Source organism: Sarcophilus harrisii, chromosome 2, assembly GCF_902635505.1.
Source record: "Sarcophilus harrisii chromosome 2, mSarHar1.11, whole genome shotgun sequence".
NCBI lineage: Eukaryota > Metazoa > Chordata > Mammalia > Dasyuromorphia > Dasyuridae > Sarcophilus > Sarcophilus harrisii.
The window spans coordinates 236,359,064-236,376,004 of record NC_045427.1 but is presented as its reverse complement, the minus strand read 5'-3'; the positions used below and the strand labels follow the sequence as shown (position 1 = coordinate 236,376,004).

The 16,941-nt window shown below is 40.2% G+C and overlaps 1 protein-coding gene across 1 annotated transcript in view; it reads right to left on the bottom strand.

Moving 5' to 3' along the window:
* Positions 1 to 7,694, bottom strand: part of ZNF831 (zinc finger protein 831) — an 87,864-nt gene extending 80,170 nt beyond the window's left edge. The window contains exon 1 of the mRNA XM_031951697.1: positions 7,375 to 7,694. The gene's annotated coding sequence lies outside the window, so the exon portion shown is untranslated. The remainder of the gene's footprint in view (positions 1 to 7,374) is intronic.
* Positions 7,695 to 16,941: the final 9,247 nt, after the last annotated feature.

Genomic DNA, 16,941 nt, shown 5'->3' with positions numbered 1-16,941 from the left:
TTTATGCTGAAGAAACCTAGGATACTGTGATTCTCTTAGAGGCTGCTGACTCACCTTCTGCAAATTCGGTTCTGGGGCTGATTGTTATAATTTATCACATTTGTTCAGCCTTCCCATCTGATCCTGGAAGTCCGTTGGTAGCCTGGACAGTGTCCAGACCAATTAGCCACTTTACCACATGAACCCTGGACCAAACTCTATGACATGGAACACTACCAATGCCCTTTCCAAATTTTCCTCTCCCAGTAATTATCACCAATGAAAATAAGTCCATCTTCTCAAGCTCAAACAGAAATTATATATGTTTTAAAGAAAATTAAACCCTGTTTCTTAAAGAAATTGTTATCTAGTCTTTATCTTTTCCATTCCTTTTTTTCTTTTTTTAGGGGGGGGGGGTTGTGGGGAAGAACTGGAAGTCTGCACTGGTGGAAGCACTCATAAGGCATCTGCTGATAACAAATGTTTGCCTCTCCTAAAGCCAGGAAGATGGACAAGAATGGTAGATGGAGATGGTATTCTCTAAGGTCAATGGGAAGGGTAAAATATCAATCCTTCAATCAACCAGTCTGTCAACAAGTACTGACTATGACCTACCTTGTGCCAGGTATTTTGCTATGGCCAGAAGACCAAAAAGAAGCCATTTTTACTCTCAAGGATAAAAGAACTTCTATTTATAAAAGCAAAATATTCAGTCACAGGCATGCACATGTATTTATGCACATAGCCCCATAAACATTTCTTACCCAGCACTCAAAAACATGCATAAAACCTACACAGACAGAACCATATAGTCTCCCCTGCATTCTCTTTACTCATGTGATCCATTTTCCTTCCTGCCCCCATATACTCATAAACCTACACCTGCCAAGAGAAGATAAAGCTTATCTGGTGAAAAAACAAATAGCCAAATGGTTAATCATTGAGTATACCTGAAGCCTCTACTGAGCTTGCTATGCAAAGTTGCTAGTTATACCCTTTTTTTGAAGTGTTCATTCAACAAACACTTAACAATATTTATGAGCAGAACATCATTGCACTAAACTAGTTGGGACTTTGTCCCTAGGAATTTACAATCTAGTAGGCAACATAACATGCACAAATTATTACAATGCAATAAAACCCAAGTGTTAAGCATTGTCTTTCTTGAAAGATTTTTATAGGGAGTAGAAAGAAAAATGAAGGGAAATTTCCTAGAAAAGATGGTGATTGTGCTTTATTTTGAAGAATGAATAGTAATTCAATAAAGAGGGGAAGGAAGTCATCTGGAATAGTTGAGCAAAACTCTGAGGACAGGAAAAAGCCATGTGTTGGGGAAGAACAAGGCCCAATTTGACTGGAGCAAAGGGTGTGATATTTTGTTAGGGAGTTAGATATTGTGTGTTTTTCTGCAGAGTGAAAGTTTTTAAAAGCCGGTTACCCATGCTTGATGAGTATCGACCACATTACTGGAGTAAGAATTGATGCATCCTGCGGCTTCTATTGATCTAGCAGTAAATAATCAGATTATATCCTGCTTCCCTAGGATTAATTATTCACTTTTCACAAGGTGAACTACTAACTGCCACCAATATTCTAATCCTACTTTAAATTGCCCTGTCTGAAATGCCTTATCTCTAGACCTGAGGGCCTGATGGAATCCCCAAATAAATTGTGACCTAGCTGAAAGACTTTGGGTTGGCTAGTGTCTATGTTTTTTAATCTGTTTAAAATCTGTTCCTCTTTTGGTCAGAGTAAGCCAAGCACTTATCACAGCAAACGTGAGGTTGCACTTCCTGTGGTAAGGAGCATGTGTGTTGATATAAACAGTAGCAGCGTTTCCAAGGCTTCTCTCAGAATATAAAAGCTGAAAAGGGTAAAAAAAAAAAAAAAAAACACACAAAAACTCTCATTTCTGGGCAGCCTGAGGCAGATGAGAGGAGATAGCGCCTGCCCTCACCCCAGACCCAAGGGAAAACAATGGGAAGTCAGATGAGGGAAGAGGTTGAGGACGGAGGGTTCCCCCTCCATCCTTTGTGACCTGGTGTCCAAACATATGCAGCCCTTTGGGTAATATTGGAGCCTTTTACAGAACTTCCTCAATGACTGGCAGCATATAATACAGCCAATTGGCGCAAGCCGTTGCCAGCAGCTGGTTCTGAGGTGGCCTTCTTCTGGACACATCTGTGAAATCTGGGGGCTGTTATGGCATTACTACTCGCTTACTCATTTAAAGGAAGAAATGTACAAGGAAACTTTGGCTCCTGGGTCTAGCCCCGGAAGGAAGAGGCTGAAATTGGTTTTGAAAATCAAAAGGGGTTTTTAATTCCTTTCCAAACAATACACATTCCTTAACCAGGCCTTGGGAGGATAGGGGATCAGAGCCTCGAGGGTGAGCTGAGATCACAAGTGTTCATAGATGCCCACACAGTATCTCAGAATCAGAAGGAACTTCCTGGATCACCCATTCAGCCTTCACCTGGAAGAGGAATCCTTCATCAGCTCTAGACTTGGAAAAAAGAAAAACCTGGGTATAAATCTCATTTCAGACTCTGGGTGACTCACTTTATTTACATGAGCCTCTGTTTCATTGTCTGTAAAATGAGGAAGCCTCTGAGGTTCTGCCAGCTCTAAGCAGGGGGAACCAGCAATATCCCCTCTAGAACACTTCTTAGCTTAGCTCAACAAATCACTTCCCTTCAGTTTCTTCAAAATGAAGGGATTGAGCTCAATGGCCTCTGAGAACTACTGATCTTCTATCACTGTTTATCCAGCCTTCCCTTGAAGGCCTCTCTGATGGGGAAAGTGCCCACTAGGAGAGAATGTAATGAAATAGAACCCGTTTTCTTACTATCTTGTATTCCCATTATTGTTCTGTAAGAAATGACCAGCAGGATGAATACACAGAGGATTGGCGAGACTTCCATGAACTGATGCTGAATGAAATGAGCAGAACCAAGAGATTGTTATATACCTCAACAATGATACTGTATGAGGATGTATTCTGATGGAAGTGGATTTCTTTGACAAAGAGACCTAATTCAGTTTCAATTGATTAGTGATGGACAGATGCAGCTACACCCAAAGAAAGAACACTGGGAATTGAATGTAAACTATTTGCATTTTTGTTTTTCTTCCCAGGTTATTTTTACCTTCTGAATCCAATTCTCCCTGTGCAACAAGAGAACTGTTCGGTTCTACACACATATATTGTATCTAGGATATACTGTGACGTATTTAACATGTATAGGACTGCTTGCCATCTAGGGGAGGGGGTAGAGAGAGAGAGGGGAAAAATCGGAACAGAAGTGAGTGCAAGGGATAATGTTGTAAAAAATTACCCAGGCATGGGTTCTGTCAATAAAAAGTTATAATTATTTAAAAAAAAAAAAGAAAAAAGAAAAAAAGAAGAAGAAGAAAGAAAAGAGTGACAAAATTAAATAAGACTCAGCTTCAAGTACATAAAAAAAATTATCTTGTATTCCTCGGTGGCCAACACATATTAGTGGCTTAATAAATGCTTGCTGATTGATTGAGACAAATCATTCCACTGGTGGTCAACTCTAATAGCTATGGAGATTTGAATCACCTTGAACCAAATTCCATTTTCCTATAACTTCCACTCATTATGTCTAGTCCCGCCTTCCGTGGCCCAGCAAAACCAGTGCCTTTCCCAAATAGTTCTTCAGAGCATTCATTCAAATACTTGACAACAGCAGTCATATTTCTCCAAAGTTTGTTCTTTTACAAGTGAAATATCCTTAGTTTCCTTCCAGTTCTCATAAAGGGAGTGTAGCATGGTATCATTAGACCTGGATCAAATCCAGGTTCTGAGACTGATTAGTTTTACAAATATGGGCAACTCACTTAACTGACCTAAGACTCAGTTTCCTGATCTGCAATAACTGTGGTTCCCTGTGCTGGACATACTATTGGACATAGACTGTGGAAAAGGTTAAGAAAGAAACTGCAAATTGGAGACTTCCTATTACAGTTAATTATTCTTGCTAACTACAGGCTAAGCTCCAGGATCTTTATACTGTCAAAGAAATATAAATTCTGTCAGTGCCTTTTAAATTTCAGTGCCCAGGGGCAAAACCCAGTCACTATGCCCCTAATTACTGCTCTGATTCTACATGCTAGAATATGGGCAAAATCAACTAAAGTGATGTGCATATTTTACAGAAATTTAGAGTCCAGGAAAAAATTACAAACCAGGGGGAATCACTCATTCTTTCCTCTAACACCTATCGAATTCTACTATATTATAGGCACTAACTAGGCCCTATGGGAATACAAAGGAGCCCAAGGCATAGGACCTGCCCTTAATATATAATCTAGTTTAAACGCAATCCCCTACCCACAGTCAAACAATAATGTGAAGCTGACACAAGGCAAGCCCTTCATGAATGGTACAGGCAACAAGTGCAGTGAGTCAGGGTGGCCTGTGGTGGAAAGGAAAGCTTTCTAAAGGAAGAAAAGATCCGTGAAATCCAACCACACCCATACCCACACCCAGGCGTAATAGAATCGGTATAAAATGACCCTCTGGGATACAAAAGAAAAAGAGAAGTTACTGGGATTACTGGAGGTTTTGTCCGTGGAAGAGGATGTGGGGAGGGGAAAGGTTTACAAAGCCAGGTGCAGGCCTAGTTCTACCTTAGCCCCAGCTAATGAGAGTTGTCTCCCTCCTCCATTACCCCACACACCTCCTCTAATCAGCAAAGGATGGAGACCTAAAGGCCCCAAAACACAGTGCTGAGGCAAGCACCTGATTTAACACTGGCTTATTTCTTGGGGTCTCAGAGTACATAAAAGAAGGATAAACTCGGTGTTACTCTGAGGAAACTGGTTCACAAAGCCCAAAGCCCGACAGTTGGTTCAGAGAGGACTCTGACCTAGAGTTCCAAGCTCATCAGAAAAACACTGATATTGGTACTTTGATTGCTCCAGAGGGCACACGGATCTTGCTTTAAGAACTTCAGCTGTTAACTTCTGATGCCTTTTCTGGACCTCACTTTGTGAGATGAGGGGAACCGGACTAGATGAACTCAGGATCTTTTCCACCTATGACATTTTGTGATTCTGTGGCCCTGGAGACTATGCATCACAGACTATGAAAAAGTACCATCAGAATCAATTTAAGAAATTAAAGACTTTAGATAGGGTTTGATAAGTAAGTTCCACAATTATCAGTGTTGGGGAGAGAGGGAAGACATGAGAGACATAAGACATGGTACAATAGAAATAGTTATTATAACGGCTGAAGTTTATAATCAGCTATCACTATCACGTCATTAAACTGCTTACATGGTATCTCCTTTGAGCCTCAAGACAATCCTGTGATGGAGGTGGCACATATGTGGAGTCCTGTATCTGGAGTCGAGAAGATCTAAGTTTAAATTCACCTTCAGATACTTATTAGCTATGTGGCCTTAAGTACATTTGCCATAGTTTCTTAAGCTGAAAAGGGGATATAATAATAGCACCCACCTCTCAAAATCCTAACTTTTGTTAAGCACTTTGCACACCTGAAAGTGCTATATAAAAACTATCAATTTACCTCATTTTTCAGTGAAGTGACTTCCCACAGTCAAACAGCTAGTAAGTGTCAGAGAGAAAATTTGAATCCAGGTGTTCCTGATTCTAAATCTGGCCCTTTTATCTACTATAGAATACAGGAAGAATTTTTCAAAGTATCAGAGAGCTGGGGATTTCTAGAGGCCTATTCTAATTTGTAAATATAGTATTGTATTTTCCTATTGCTGTGGAACATATTACAGGTTTCCTACAAAACAACTGTTCTAACACGAGTACTTTGTCCTGCATTACTTATTATTACCCTCCTATTTGAACTAGCTGTCATCTCCTATTATCACCTCTGAACAAAAGGCTCTACACATATTATAACACTCCCTCTGAAATTGCTGCTGAGATTTACAGTGTCTGCTCAGAAATATGGACAACAAGCTTTCCAGAGTAATTATGCGCAGTTTCAGCCAGGATATCAGTTCAATCCCAGAAACAGAATCTGTTCCTTCTCAAAAACCACACTTTATCCCAAACTCCACTGGAACCTGTTCCATAATTATGAAATCAATTTCATAAAAAATAAGTCCAGTCCGGAGGTTAGGAAGCCCCACTCCTCTTTCTTGCAACAGCACAGTTACCCAAAAGCCATGATTTCTCATTACAGTTCTCTTTTCTGATTTCAAAACATGCAGTTTTTCCTTCTGAGGAAACAAACAAACAAACAGAGCCAAGTACAAATCTCTGGCTAGGGGCCAAAAATCCAAGTTGGGTTGGAGTAAGAGATTCATGGAGAGACCAGAGGAACTGAAAGGCAACATTAGCAAACCGGATTGGGTCTGGGATGACATTTTGGACAATGAGATATTTTAGATACGTGAAGTTCTGATCGACACTCTTCCTCCTGAACACGTGAATGCAAACAAGTCTGTGGCACCAATTAAGGCCCGACAAAATGTGGCAGCACATCTTTCAAACTCTAAAAATAGAAGCATGCCAACTGATTCATCCTATGACAGCACAGAATTTAGGAGACTTTTATCTGATTGTTTCCGAGTTAGTCTCTTTCTTCCTCATTTAAAGGGCTGAATCTTCCCAGAGACCTGTCTATAAACCTGGGTGCCCTGAAAACCATAGACATCTTTCCTGTGAAGGCAATAAAATTATTTGTTTTTCTGGCCTGAGAAGTTACTAACCACATAGGCTCTTCATTAATTTTTTTCCTCAAATATCTCTGCATGTTGAATCAGACACAGAATTCTATAGCTTGATTTCCAAGTCTGATATGTCTATTTTAAACTTTGTTGATTGCTGCTCAGAAGAAACCTCCTTAATGTATAGGCTGTGGATGTCCATATCTGGCTGTTTATCGTTGCCATTCCCCAGGGTCACTAGGAAAGAGATATTTTTCAGATAGAAAAAGTTCTTTCTTAGTGCCCAAACAATGGAGTTTACATTAGAGGAAAGAGTTAACCTCTTAGCCAACAACCTGTAATCAACAGGTTGAGCTAAGAGCAAAATTATACCTTAATCCAGCATTTAAAGTTAAGCAGTCTGAATTAAATAGTAAAAACAGGGGGAGGGAAAAATATATATATGTATACACATACACATCCATGCACACACATACACAAACACATACACACAGAGAGACACACACACCCCACCCCACTAGTTAAAAGGAACTCACAACTCCCTAAGTGGAGGATTGTGTTCTAGATGCTGTGTTGGGGAGGAAACCTTCCATCATGCTTGTTTGATATAATCACTCTGTAGGCAACAGACAGTGATTAAAATCCCTTGCCTCAGGGGTGGATGGCATTTCCTCAGCCCTGTGCAGCCCAAAGAAATCACAAAGTCTTCTCTCACCTTTAAGTGGTCAGTCCCCAAGCAGGTGGGGGGATCCTGTGTTCTCCTGAAACCCGGTAAATCTGGAGGAACAGCATTCCCATTGCTCTTCTTAGAATTGCCTTGGCTGCTCCTGCTGCCTTCCCGTCTTTAAGCAATCTGATTATTGACATTTGAAGGGGGAATTTGGAAAGGGGCGACTGGTCCTGGTGGAGGTGGGGAGGGGTCTCAGGAGGGGGAGATCTCCAGCCTGCACTAGTCTGGGAAGAGGTTTCATGGCTGGGGCTGGTAATATGGTTTGCCTGTGAGAGTGTCTGCACCACTGCAGCTCTGTGTGTGTGGGCGTAAGCAACGACACGGCTGGGTTTCAAACCATTCTACTTGAACATTTGCAAACAGATAAAAAAACAAAACCATCAGGTACAAATGGAAGCATCTTTCTTTCCTTCTATTGTTTCCCGTGGTGTCCTCTGGGTTATAATTAAAAAGTGTATTTTCCCCCAAGGGGCCAGCCAAACTCTTGCCCTTTCTCTTCTATAACTTCTCCAAGGCCTATGTAATGGGTAACAAACCAAATGAATAATGTCTTCCCAGGGAAAACTTTGCTACTATGTTTTAGGGCATGTGGTGAAGTTTCGGGATGATTCGGTAGGTCAAGCCATGCCTGAAACACCAGGAGCACCTTCTGGACAGACTAGTAAATGGTTCTAAATCTTTCACCTCAGGACCAGCAAGCCAAGGAGGAGTCTGGCTCGGCTAGGCCCAGGTCCTCGCCTCCATTCCTGGTCTTCATATTAGGGGTGGACCTAGGGCTTTGCTGGCTATCCACTTACACTATCTCTGTAACTGGAGCACGGGCTCAATTGTTATTGCCCCATTTTTTTAGGCTAGGCAAAACCAATCCAAGAATGTGATAACTTGCCTAAAATAACATTATTTGGAGGTCCAGAAACTCTAAGGAGAAACTGAAACTAAGAATAAAACACATGTAAAAGAGAAGGAAGAAAAAGCAAGGAAAAAGGATGGTTCCATATACACCAAAACATTCCCATAGGAAACTGGAACCAAAGTGATCTTCCACTGATTAAGAAAGAAAGAAATTGATATATGAATATAATAGAGCTAATAGCTCTATTATATTCATATATCAATTTCTTGATATCATGATATCATAATCATGATCATGATCATAATCATGAAATAATGAATATGAAGAATTCAGAAAAGAATGGTAGGGTAGAGGGACTAAAGAGAATAAAATAAACAGAACCAGGAAAACAATATAGCCAGTAACTTCAACAAAGAAATAGAAATAGAAATCTTCCATCCCCAGCCACCCCCAAATAAATAAAATATAATTTTAATAATCAGCTTGGCCCTGAAGAAAACATGAAAAAATGCACCTCCTTCCTTTCTTTGCAGAGGCCGAGGACTATGGACATGAAACACTGTACATACCATCAGACTTGGTTGCTTCAATGGTTGGTTTAATGAAACCAATAAAAATAAAATTCTAAAATAATAAAAAATGTATTTGTTAAAAAAAAAAAGTCTGAAAATCTACATTCTCATCAGGAACATGGAATGAGTTGTGCTGCTTCTAATATCAAAATTCTTGGATACAGATAGCACTGGATTTGTAGTCAGAAGACCTGGTTTCAAATCTTGGATTTCTTGTTTGTGAGAACTTGAAATAATAAGCATTTAACTTTCTTGGGTCTTGGCTTCCTCTACAAAGATGAAATGGTTATACTATATAGGACATCTAAGTTTTCCTCCAACTCTAGATTTATAAGCCTGCCTCTTAAATGTTATATAATTTTTTACTAGGTAAATCCATTAACAAAATTAAATTCAATAATTAATTTTAAATATTTGCAAACAGATTAAAAAGAAACCAAAACCATCAGGGACAAATAGAACCATCTTTCTTTTCTTCTACTGTTTCCCTTGGTGTCTTCTGGATTGTAATTAAGGGTGTATTTTTTCCCCCAAGGACTAGTCAAATTCTAGTCCTTTCTCTTTTATAACTTCTCCAAGGCCTATGTAATGGGTGACAGATGAAATGAATAATGTCTTCCCAGAGAAAACTTTGCTACTATGTTTTAGGTCATATGATGATTTCTTTTTCTTTTTTTTTTTTTTAAGTAAGGCAAAGTTCAGTTATCTGCAAAGACCTGAATCCTTATGTTGCAGTTTTTACTACAGAAAACCAATTTTAGGTGTAGAAGAACTATTTCCCAATCCCACTTCTGGCATTTATTGTCTCTGTGACCTTGGTCAGTTTTCTTATCTGTAAAGTGAGAAGACTGGACTAGATGGCAATTGAGGTCCCTTTTCACTCTAGATCTTTGAGCCTACATATACAATGCACAAGAAAAAATTATAAAGTGTGGTAAAATATCACTGATTCAGAATAAAAGTGGGGAACCATTATGAATTGGGAAAAAGCCCAAATTATAATTTTTTTTAAAAAGAGAAACACAGTTCCATTATTTAAATACATGCTGAAACAAAACCTCTATAAACAAATTAAAGGTATAGAATGTGTTTAGGAAAGACTAGTACTTCTGTGGGGAAAGGCTGCCCTGCCCTTTTCAGGGCTGTCTTCCACCTGCAGTATCCACCTGACCCACCTTTCACCTATGGCTGCAAGAAGTTGTAGCATGCACAGTGGCCACACCCTTGGGCTAAACCAGGTTGAAGGTAACTGTGTGGTGAGTCAGGGGGTGTCTACCCCAAGCATATACAGACTTCCACTGGCAGAATGGGAGGATGAGAACAATTTGTTCCAATGACCACGAAGGCAGGTGAAGCAGGTGATGGGGAGTGCCTGGAGCTTCTTCAGACACCACAGACGCCAAGGTCATGCTCTGCATCTTGAGTTGTCACCAGTCACCTTGACTCTGTCCTGCCACTGGATGACTCTAGAAGAGAGAATGAGGCTGACAACTTCATACAACTCTGCCTCATTTAAACGCAACTTAGGCACAAATCAAAAGAATCACCATAACATTTTACCATTTCTATCCTCAAAGCCCTCTGGTGATGGGGGAGTGAGGAAGCAGTAGGTGTTGATGCACTGGGAGCAGTAGTCATGACCCAACATAAGGTAGCCCAGGACATAGGGTGGTCTTCTCATTGGAAGCAGCAGTAAGATTCAGCACCCCCCTGGGGTGTCTGAGCAGCCTTTTAAGGATCACACTGCTCAGCTCAATGTGTGAGGAAGGAGCTAGAAAAGATGCCCTAAAAATTGTCTGCTTATCCAACCTTGGCAGGCAGGGATTCTACCATGCAGTTGAAATGCCAAAAATGTTTAAAAACTTCTGCAAAGTTGGTTCCATTTACCATTGGTACATGGAATGTATGTACACTTATAGACAACACAAAACCCAGAAGACCTGATTTGTCTTAGTTGCAAGAGAACTCAACAGTTATCACAGCCAAATAGCAGCCCTAAGTGAAACAAGGTTGGCAAATGAAAGCCAGCTTACTGAAGTAGGAGCTGGATACATATTTTTTTGAACTGGCCATATTGAAAGAGCAGTGTGAAGCTGGCGTAGATGTTACAATCAAAATTAATCTAGGAAACAAGCTCATATGCCTTCCAAAATGAAATGAATTTCAGATTCATGACAATGCGATTGACACTTGCAGGAAAACACCATGCTACCATCATCAGTTCCTATGCTCCTGCTATGACAAACTCTGATGAGATTAAAGAAAAATTTTGTGAAGACCTTATTATCAATATGCCAAAAGAGAACAAGCTTATAACTCTCAGTGACTTTAATGCTAGAGTAGGCTCAGACTACCAGACATGGCAAGGAGTCCTTGGAAAGAATGGAATTAGAAACAGAAAGAGCAGTGATCATCACTTAGTATTGAAGACAGACATCTCATAACTTTCTCATCACCAACACTGTCTTCCATGTACCTAAACACAACAAAACTTCATGGATAGGCCCACATTGGTACTTGATAGACTACGTAATTGTAAGAAGAGAAAGAAAGGATGTGAGTGACAACGACAACGTGTGGCACAGAGTGCTGGACTGATTATAGACTTATCCTCTCCAAGCTGAATATTTGCATTCACCAACAGCAGCAGTCCCAAGGCAAGAAGACTACTAGAAGAATTAAAGTCAACAGATTAGGGTATATCTCTGAGAAGGAACAGCTTGTTGCTAATTTGGGGTAAGTTGAGCCAACACACAGTTGGCAACAGCAGAGCAAAAAAGGAGTGGGTAGCTTTCATTCGGTGTATAGTATTGCATTTGCCCATCTGGGTCAAAACACTCACAAACATCAAGACTGGTTTGATGAAAATGATGGAGAAATTCAGAAGCAGCTAAATCCATCTCTTAGAAGGTAGTACTCAATTCCATTAAAAGCAAAGTACCATTGAAATTTGAGAGATGCAGGATTCTTGGGTTAGTAAGAAAGCAGATGAAATTCAGTTTTTATGATGCACTGAAGGCCATTTATGGGTGAAGGACCAATGGTGCATCTCAGTGCTGATGGTGCCTATTCAGCACTGATGGTGCCACTCTGATTACACGATCACATTGAGAACATCATCAATCAATGCTGAAGCTATTGATTGTTTACCTCAGGTTGAAATCAATCACTCCCTAGCTAAAGTTCCAACTGAAGAAAAGGTTTTGAAGACTATTAGGCCACTTTCATGTGGCAAAGCATCTGGTGCTGATTCTTTCACCTGATATTTATAAGGGGGAGGGGTCCCCAATTGCTCATATAAAAGCTGAATGAAATTTCCCAGATTATATGGCAAGAGAAAGTTATGCCTCAGGAGTTCAAGGATGCCTCCATTGTCTGTCTTTATAAAAGTAAGGGGAATAGATAGTCCTGTGACAATCGTGAGGGAAGAGAGAGGAGAGGAAGGAGATCTCTCTCTTAGATATTGCTGGAAAGAGTCTTGCCAAAGTCCTTTTTTATAGGTTATCCTACACCTGGAAAAAGTTCATCTATTTAGGAGCTACTTGAGTAGCTTCACAAGGGGTCAAGGAACAGTTGATATGATGTTTACTGCCTGAGAACTCTAGGAGAAATACCAGGAGCAGAACAGAGTTCTGTACACAATATTTGGAGATCTGACCAAGGCCTTTGACACTGTCAAAGGAAACTTATGGAAAATTATGTCAAAATGTGTTTTTCCAGAGAAGTCCATCAGTATAATATGTCAATGTCATGACAACATGTTTGCCCAGGTTCTGGACGATGGACAATGCTCTCAAGCTTTCCTGGTCCCCAATGGAGTGAAACAATGTTGTGTGCTTTTTTTCAGCATGGTGTTTTTAGCCCAGATGTTAAATGCCTTCAAAGAGGACAAACACAGAGTCAAAGTCAGCTACTGCATTGATGGTAAATTCTTCAACTTCAAAAAGCCATAAGCCAAAACTAAGTGGAGGGAGTGTTGGTACATAATTGGTGCAGATGACTGTGCATTCAATGCAGCCTCCGAAGCTGAGATGCAACAAAAAAGCACAGATCGATTCTCTGCTGCTTGTGCTCATTTTGGCCTAATAACGGACACCAAGAAAACACAGGTCCTCCATCAGCGAGGGCCATACCATCCATATGTGCAAGCATCAGGTACCACAAATGGAAACATTTTGAATGCTGTGGATAAATTTACTTCCCTTGGAAGTTCACACTGCTACTGAGACTGACACATATTGCCAGAGCTAGCTCAGTATTTGGGAGGTTCCAAAGGAAGTTCTGGGAGAGAAGGGGTATTGGACAGACTATCAAACAGCCGTTGTGCTGACCTCATTGTTGTATGCCTGTGAAACCTAGATGGTATGCCAGCACCACAGTGGGAAATGAATGACTTCCGTCTGAATGGTCTTAGGAAGCTCCGAGAGATCACCTGGCAGGATAAGGCGCCAGACACCGAGGTCCTTTCTGGAAGTAAAGCGCCAAGCATTCCAACTCTACAGCAAAGAGCACAACTCTGTCGGAGTTTGAATGCCAAATGTAAGCTTGCCAAAAAGATTATTTTGTGGAGAATTCACGCATAGCGAGCACTCACAAAGTAGTCCCAAAAAGCAATTTAAGAACACTCTCAAGGCCTCTCAATTGATTGCATGACATGGGAGACACTGGCACAGGACTGTCCGGCATGGTGTGCCCTCATCAGGGAAGGGGCTGTGTTCTATGAGCAAAGCAGAAGTGCATTTAGCTAAGAAGAAAAGTGAGATGCACAAAGTTAGAGAAGCCACCCCTAATGTTCTTAGGGACTATTTGTGTCCAACATGTGGCACAGCTTTCCAAGATCATATTGGTCTGTTCAACCACAGTCAAACACACTGTAATTCAACTCTAATATATGTCCTTTTTGTCCTTTTTTGAGAAGGAAGGACAAACCACCATGAACAAACTGACAGAAGAGTTTTAGAAAATCTAGTAAGAGCTTCAATGAGTGTTTGTCATTAGAACATTGTTTACAAACTATTAAGATAGTTTTAAAATTTCTTGCAAATCATTTCTTTGCACACATTCTTAAGTAACAGCCACTCCAGATCATGCCCTCATGTGTGGCTTGGGTCCTATCCCAATCTTTACAATTCCAAATTACTGGGATCCCAATGAATGAAGTGCTAGGGAGGTGGGGGTTGGAGCAGAATGTTCAAATCAAATCCCAGGCAGTTATAAAATCTATAGAATCATATATACTCTAAAGCAGGGGTCCTCAAACTTTTTAAATAGGGGGCCAGTTCACTGTCCCTCAGACTGTTGGAGAGCCGGACTATAGTAAAAGCAAAAACTTTGTTTTGTGGGCCTTTAAATAAAGAAACTTCATAACCCTGGGTGAGGGGGATAATAGTCCTCAGCTGCCATATCTGGCCTGCTGGCTGTAGTTTGAGGACCTCTGCTCTAAAGTAAGAAAGGAAGGAGTTTGGCTCTTTTCATTGCTGATGGCGCTATCTGAGGCCCCTCAGAAAAGGATTTGCTCTTCAAGTTTGAAAGAATACTAAATTCTGGGACTTTTGCCTCTCTAGGCAGACAGGAGTATGGATTGGGGAGGGAAAGAGTGAAAGAGAACATTTGGAATTGAAAGCAATGCAAAAACAAAAGGCAAAAATACAAATTAAAGATTTCTTTGAGCTGCCAAAAAAACCTAATCGAACCACCAAAATTCTCATCAAGAGGTTGGAATGGCTGGTGTGATCCCTAATATTTGTGGAAAATTTGGATCCTAAAAATAAGAAAAAGGTTCTGAAAGGGAAGAAGAAAAGATTGACATGGATCGGCACTTCTTTTTTGACAAGGCAATTTGTGCAAGTTAGTTTACATCAAATTTCTACATAGGATTTTGTGAATATAGTCAACTTGATGACAGTCAGTTGGAGAGCTGGGAGGTTGGGAAGGAGAAAGGAAAGAGCATTTATTAAGCACCTACTATATGCTCTGTTTTTTACAAATATTTCACTTAATTTCACAACAAATCTGTGAAACAAGTGCCTTATGACTCCACTAAGTTGAATAAATCTTGAGGTTAAATAACCTGCCCAGGATCAAAAGGTTATTAAGTGTCAGAAGCTAGATTTGAACAATGGTCTTTCTGAGTCTTTTCTGTTGCCTGCAGCACCCAGCTTCCTCCAGCAGAAAACAAATGGAGAAAACTAAGAAGGAAGGGCCAGCCTGCAAACTACAACTTTTCTGAACCTTCCAAACAGCAAGGACTTCGTGCTTGTTATATACTTGATGAAATTAAATGACCCATCCTATTTGGGCCAAGTTCATTTTAGGATTATTGTATCATAAAATGTAGGAGCTGAATTGGACTCTAATCACTTTACTGACATTTTACAACTCTTTCCCAGACTTATCAAAACTAAAGTGAATAATCGCTTAGTCATTCAGCATCCAACAAGTATCTAAGAAGACAAAAAGAGATATGAAGAAAATAAGTTCCAAACCCAGCACTCAAGGAACTTATCCTACCTTAGTCTATTTAGCACCTTCCAGGTTAAAAAGGATAGGATATACTTTGCTTCATAGCCCTGGGGTATAGTTATTGGAAATATTTGGATTTGTTTTTTTTTTTTTTTATCCAGATGGTAGATATCACTTGTATAGATAATACCTAGGGAGGGAACTCCCTCTATGAAGGCTTATCAGTATCAATATTGTAATTTTTAGATATAGAAAACTGAGTTGGGTACCAAAGGATAATATAATAATCTAGCTAATGCAAGTTCTGCTTTACAACTAATATTTCATCCTCACAACAACCATGACACAGGTACTAGTATCCTCTTTTACAGATGGAAAAGTTGAGATGACAGTTAAGTGATTTGCCCAGGAATTGGGGGGCTAGCAAGTGTCTGAGGTGGTCTTTGAACTCAGACAGCTTGTGAATCTCCAAATCTAAGCCCTCTATCCCCTGTAGCACCAGTCAGGACATTTTCAAAGACAAGTCTTAAATTCAGATGACCCCACTCTCCCCCATGGTACAGGTATCGTTATTTTTATTTTCCAGATGGGGAAACAAGTCCAGAGAGGTGAAATGACTTACATACAGCCTGTAAGTAACAGAGATGAGTGGAAAAACCCACATTTTTATGATCATCAATAATTATAACTCTGAATAGATTCAGTGATTATTAGAGTGGGAAGGGATCACAGAGATGATCTGACTCAACTCTCTCATTTCACAGATAAGAATAATAGCTTAATTTTGTTGATCTATTTAAAATTTACAAGGCACTTTACTCACAACAATCCTCTGGGACTGATTCCATTTAGAGCCAACATTTACATAGCTGGCCAAGGTTTGCAAAATGCTTTCCAGAAATTAACTCAATTGATCTTCACAAAGAGGTAGATACTATTATCATTCCCATTTTACAGATGAAGAAATGGAAGCACCAAGACTATGTGACTTGCTGAAGATCACAGAATGAAGGAGGGCCTCAGGCAAGAGTCCAACTCTAGTCTTCCTGACCCCATGTCCCACACTACTCCTTCCCAACCAGCTGCCCAGACAGCCAATAAGAGTTAGTGTCCCTGCTGACAGCACTGAGGCCAGAGAAATAAAATGTCAGGCCAGGCTCCCTAGACCCTGGTTCTTTTCTTTACTACTACACATTTTCAAATACTCAAATGGATTTGTGATGTTTTCAATTCAGGAATTCTCTCAAAAAATGACTGTCATCAGCCGGATGATTTCAGAGAGACTTACATGAACTGATGCTGAGTGAAATGAGCAGGACCAGGAGATCATTGTACACGGCAACAAGAAGATTATGTGATTGTCAATTCTGATGGGTGGAATTGTGAATACATTCAGCCATTTTGGAGAGTAGTTTGGAACTATGCTCAAAAAGTTATCAAACTGTGCATACCCTTTGATCCAGCAGTGTTACTACTGGGATTATACCCCAAGGAGATACTAAAGAAGGGAAAGGGACCTGTATGTGCACGAATGTTTGTGGCAGCCCTGTTTGTAGTGGCCAGAAACTGGAAACTGAATGGATGCCCATCAGTTGGAGAATGGCTGAATAAATTGTGGTATATGAATGTTATGGAATATTACTGTTCTGTAAGAAATGACCAACA